Here is a 6,438-nt window from a genome sequence, read left to right on the forward strand (position 1 = left end):
CAAAAACTCTGGAAGACAACCTAAGCAATACCATTCTGGGCATAGGAACAGGCAAAGATTCCATGATGGAGATGCCAAAAGCAATTGCAACAAAAGCAAAAATTGACAAATGGGATCTAATTAAAGAGTTTCTGCACAGCAAACGAAACCATTAACAGAGTAAATAGATAACCTATAGAATGGGAGAAAAATTTTGCAAACTATGCATCTGACAAAGGTCTAGTATTCAGCATCTCTAAGAAATTTAAACAAATTTACAAGAAAAAACAACCCCATTAAAAAGTGGGCAAAAGAACATGAAGAGATACTTTTCGAAAGAAGACATACCTGTGACCAACAAACATATGACAAAAAGCTCGACATCACTGATCATTAAAGAAATGCAAATCAAAACTGCAATGAGATACCATCTCACACCTGTCAGAATGGCTACTAATAAAAAGTCAAAAAATAACAGATGTTGGTGAGGTTGCAGAGAAAAAGGAATGCTTATACACTGTTGGTGAGAATGTAAATTAGTTCCGCCATTGTGGAAAGCAGTATGGTGATTCCTCAAAGAGCTAAAAGCAGAACTACCATTCAGTCCAGCAATTCCATTACTGGGCATATATACCCAGAGGATTATAAATAATTTTACCATAAAGACATATGCATGTTCACTGCAGCATTATTCACTATAGCAAAGACATGGAATCAACCTAAACACCCATCAGTGGTAGACTGGATAAAGAAAATGTGGTACATACACACCATGGAATACTAAGCAGTCATAAAAAAGAATGAAGTTATGTGTTTTGTGGGAATGTGGCTGGAGCTGGAGGTCATTATCCTTAGAAAACTAAAGCAAGAACAGAAAACCAAATACTCCATGTTCTTACTTATAAGTGGTAGCTAAATTATGAGAAATCATGAACACAAAGAAGGCAACAATATGTCTACTTGAGGGATAAGGGTGGGAGGAGGGAGAGGATAAGGAAAAAACAACTAATGGATATTAGGTTTAATACCTGGGTGACAAAATAATCCGTACAACAAACCCCCATAACACAGGTTTATCTGTATAACAAACCTATACATATAAGCCTGAACTTAAAAGTTAAAAATAAATAATAAATCTTAAACAAACCATATTTACTTCCCCTTTAACCCTAGACTTTACTGGTTGTTTTTGCATATTGTCTCACTGCTCTAAAATTATCCTAGCCTATGTGTAAGAATGGGCAAAGCCCTCTTAAACAAAAATGGAGTAGTTATGTCAGCTCTTTTGCTGTTTCACTGCTACAGCATGAGGTGGGCTCTTTTGGTAGCCATTGTTTGTTGCTTATCCAACAGCCATTCCTCACCTTTCTCCCTGATAAAGGAAATCTTATTTTATTCAGGCAGTGGGCAGAGACACCTTAATTTCAGAGAAGGTAGACTTATTCTCCAGCCCCAGGGAATGAATCCTTATTAGTGTAAGCCAGTAATTGTCATCTCATCCCTTTGGTCAATACAGTAATTGGTTGGAAGACAGTGGCAGAGTGGTGTGTGATCCAGTTCTGGCCAATGAGAGATAAAAGAAAGCTGGTTGGAAGTTCTGGAAAGGATTTTCTTTTTTGAAAAACAGAGTTTTGATTTGAAAAACAGAGTCTTGGGAAGTAAAAGCCTTGTGCTTGCTATTCCTTCCCTTTTTCTTCCTGCCTTGAATGGGATCATATTGTTGGAAGCAACACTTGGAGTCACAAAGAAAATGAGCACTCAAACAAAAGATTTCTCAGCAAGGCAAATTTACTTCTGCAGAAGGGTGCTTCTTGCAGTTGCCATGAGAGCACACTGAATAAAGGAGGGAAAGAGTTTTTATTCCTAACGCAGCTTGTCCCTACTACTGTGTCCTGTCCCTGTTGGCTGGAGTTGGACAACACAATCTAAACTGAACCCAATTGGTTAACTTGAAAGACAGCTTTGGCGGGAAGAACTGTTACAGTGGGAGGGACAAATTACAGAGTGAATAGCAGATGTGGGCTCTGTAGATAAGGACCGGTGGGAGAGTTGTTTACTGGAACCAGGTGCAGGGAGGCACAAAGGATAAAGAAGCTGGACCTTGAAAGTAGAGAATAAGGAAACTAAACAAACTAAACTTTTGAAGAGGAACTTCTCTTGGATCTGACAATGTGAAGATGGAAGCCTTGGAACTGTGTTGGCAATGCTGTGACCACAGGGCCAGGATGGGGGGCAGGGAGGTCGCATTTCTATGGATAAGGTGCTAATACCCAGAGATGTCAGAACAGTAAATTAGAAAGGGATTTTGCCTTTAAAGACCTTATGGAGCCATAGCCAACCAGAAACCACCTACCTCCAATCTTTTGTTGTACAAGAAAATTGTACAAGAAAATGCTTTTAAATATAAGCCTGTGGCTCTCAAAGTGTAGTCCTCTGACCAACAGCATGAAGATTATCTGGGAACTTGTTGGAAATGCACATTCTCTGACCCCACCCCAATGTCTGAATCTTCATCTCAGAGTCCAGTGATACTGAAGCATGCTCAAGTTTTAGGGTCACTGTGATCACAGTACAGTTTCTGTCAAAGGCATTCCTAGCTGAATCTTCATACAAGTATATGTAGACCAGTGAAGAGATCTAAAGTATTCCCTAGAAGTTGCTTCCTTGACTAAGCGCCTGTTATTGGCTTGATTTCTTAATATTTATCTCTATTTTATAAGTAAGCCTATCTCCAGAGGGTGAACTTGCTGTCTTGTGTTGGGGGGTTATATATGAAATATATTTATACATATATAGATTTTGTATGTGCAAATATATATATATAAATTATTGTGTGAACCTTAATACTTCCTTTTCCTAAATTGTGTTCTTGTCCTTGATAGAACCTTCACTTTCACTTTACCATAAATCTCTCACTTCCTAGCAACATTCTAATACAACTTTATTTAAACATTAGTTAAATGCTTCCACTTCCAGGTGACTTTTAAATCCATTCTTTAAACAGATTATGAAGAAATATGGCCATCTCATAGATCTTCAGAATATTATCACTAACTACCATTACTACTCGGACATATTTTTGCATCCAAGGATGAGAATAGGAAGCCATCTGTGCTTACACTGAGGACTACCAAATACTTTCAATGCACTTCTGGATCCCTACATGAGCTATTCTTATGGATCCCAAAGAAAAGAGTTGGTGGCTCGACAGGTGTGAAGTCAACGAATCCAGTTTGTGGTGAGGCTCTTTCAGACAGCTCTGGGTCCCCTCTGATGGATACCATAAAGAGATGCAAGATTACTGGGGATATGGGACGAGGACAGAGGGGATAGAGACCTTGTATTCCTCTGCGCTTGCTATCTCCCAGCTATCCAGTCCCTAACTCTAGAGAAAGCTAAGTGAAAATTTTGCCAAAGACTCCTCGTTTGCTTTCACTAGGACTCTTTACTCCTTCCTCCCCCCATTATCCCCTCATCTTTTATTTTCAAATTTTATAAAAGATAAGTGTTGTTTTATAGAGCAACATCTCAACATCACTTTACTGTGAGAAGCACTTTACATATATTATCTTATTTCATTTATTTTATCTAATTTCCCCATTTCAATTTTACTTGTTTATTCTTTTTTTTTTTTTTTTTTTTTTTTTTTTTTTTTTTTTTTTTTTTTTTTTTTTTGAGACGGAGTCTCGCTCTGTCACCCAGGCTGGAGTGCAGTGGCCGGATCTCAGCTCACTGCAAGCTCCTCCTCCCGGGTTCACGCCATTCTCCTGCCTCAGCCTCCCGAGTAGCTGGGACTACAGGCGCCTGCCACCTCGCCCGGCTAAGTTTTTGTATTTTTAGTAGAGACGGGGTTTCACTGTGTTACCCAGGATGGTCTCGATCTCCTGACCTCGTGATCCGCCCATCTCGGCCTCCCAAAGTGCTGGGATTACAGGCTTGAGCCACCGCGCCCGGCCTACTTGTTTATTCTTTAAGTATTCTGCCTCTATTTTGTTTTTCCTACTTTGTCTTTATTTATATTTCTGTTAAAAATAATACTTTCACATCCTTTTGAAATTATATTTATTCCTAGTTCAGCTTAGAATTTCTGTTTTTAATCCATAATTATATTTTTCATAAAAGACTAATGAATCTAACTTTTTTTCCCCCCCCCCCACTCCCCTCTCCACCCTAGCACTGCTCAGGCTGCACCGCGCTCGCTGCAAGCTTCAGGCTCCTGCTAAGCTAGCGCCGCATTGTCTCCCTTCAGCCGCCATCATGATTATCTACCGGGACCTCATCAGCCACGATGAGATGGTCTCCAACATCTACAAGATCTGGGAGGTTGTGAATGGGCTGTACCTGGAGGTGGAGGGGAAGATGGTCTGTAGGATAGAAGATAACGTTGATGACTCGCTCATTGGTGGAAATGCCTCCGCTGAAGGCCTCTAGGGCGAAGGTTCAGAAAGTACAGTAATCACTGGTGTTGATATTGTCCTGAACCGTCATATCCAGGAAACAAGTTTCACAAAAGAAACCTACAAGAAGTACATCAAAGATTACATGAAATCGATCAAAGGCAAACTTGAAGAACAGAGACCAGAAACAGTAAAACCTTTTATGACAGGGGCTTCAGAACAAATCAAGGACATACTTGCTAATTTCAAAAACTACCAGTTCTTTACTGCTGAAAACATGAATCCAGATGGCACGGTTGCTCTACTGGACTACCATGAAGATCGTGTGACCCCATATATGATTTCTTTAAGGATGGTTTAGAAATGGAAAAATGTTAACAAATTTGGCAATTACTTTGGATCTATCACCTGTCATCATAACTGGCTTCTGCGTGTCATCCGCACAACACCAGGACTTAAGACAAATGGGACTGATGTCATCTTGAGCTCTTCATTTATTTTGACTGTGATTTATTTGGAGTGGAGGCATTGTTTCCTGTTATGTGGGTTGTCTAAAAATAAAATTCATTTAAACTAAAAAAAAAAAAAACAAAACTAATGAATCCAATTCATATTTTTATTCTATTTTATATTTTATAGCTTTTTATTTCCTTGGATCATCAGTCTAATTATTTTATCTTGTCATTGTTGCATTCATATTTAATTTTGTATTTTAATTTCAATTTTTTTTTAAATTTTTCTTTTCTTTTTTCTTTCTTTCTTTCTTTCTTTCTTTCTTTCTTTCTTTCTTTCTTTCTTTCTTTCTTTTTTTTTTTTTTTTTTTTTGACAGAATCTTGCTCTGTAACCCAAACTGGAGTGAACTGGTGTGATCTCAGCTCACTGTAACCTCCACCTCCTGGGTTCAAGCAATTCTCCTGCCTTAGCCTCTCAAGTAGCTGGGATTACAGGCTTCTGCCACCACATCTGACTAATTTTTGTATTTTTAGTAGAGACAGGGTTTCACCATGTTGGCCAAGCTTATCTCGAACTCCTGACCTCAAGTGATCCACCTGCCTCAGCTTCCCAAAGTGCTGGGATTACAGGCGTGAGTCACTGCATCTGGCAAATTTTTCTTTCTTCGTGAAGAATATTTATTTTACCTTATGTTTTTTTGCTAGCAAGAAATATGGGCTTGGGACCTGGCAGTGAAGAAAGCCCACATCCTCTGTCCCCACCTGCTCTATATCAGAGTGCAACAATCTAACTAAAGGCAGGGTCTTTTCGCAATTACTCAGGATGGGGTCTCAGACTAAACTGGTTAGAAATCCAAGGGCAGAGTGGACTTAGAAAATGTCAAACAATGGTACATCCAGATTACATATCATATGTATGTTGGTTGACAATATAATTTTTATCACCTAAACACAAACACTCCTGAAGGTGAAATAGGTAGCTATTAAAAATCATTCCGGGACAACAGGTCTACAAGAAGCTGGCCCAGGTAACTTACAAATGTGTAAGAAATATGTATGCAAGGTAGGACCAAAATTAATTAATATCAGTTCTGTACAACAGACATCTATTAAAGGAGCAACCATTAACATTAAGGATTATGTAAATTTAAGTGTGAATCAAAACAATTCTCTGATGTATAAACCACTGCCTTTTGGGCCAATTAGAAAAATCCAGACAGGAAATTATAGTTGTCTTTACATTTCAGGTATCTGGTGTGCATTTTAGATGACATCAGCCATATAGTAGTCCACAGATATTAATTTTTTTAGTATTGGCAATAATTCTTTAATTTCACTTGGCTATGAACAGAGTTGATGGAAATGAAAGTGATTTTGATGTTTTTGCCTCTAAACTGGCAGAATGAAGAAGGTCTATAGGAGGCAAAACAGAATACTGAGTTTGAGGAACCTGTGGAACATTCAAGAAGAGAGGTCAAGTAGACAGTAGGATATGGATGATGCTCATGTAGTCTCTGATTATCCCATGCTATGTAATATGGTTTGGTTGTGTCCCCACCTAAATCTCATCTTGAATTGTAATCCCCATTATCCTCAGGTGTCATGGGAG

General features: G+C 38.7%; 1 pseudogene; it reads left to right on the top strand.

Annotated features, from left to right (window-relative positions):
* The first annotated feature begins 4,236 nt into the window (after positions 1 to 4,236).
* LOC126952614 (translationally-controlled tumor protein-like) lies at positions 4,237 to 4,829 on the top strand (annotated as a pseudogene).
* Positions 4,830 to 6,438: the final 1,609 nt, after the last annotated feature.

Source organism: Macaca thibetana, chromosome 4, assembly GCF_024542745.1.
Source record: "Macaca thibetana thibetana isolate TM-01 chromosome 4, ASM2454274v1, whole genome shotgun sequence".
NCBI lineage: Eukaryota > Metazoa > Chordata > Mammalia > Primates > Cercopithecidae > Macaca > Macaca thibetana.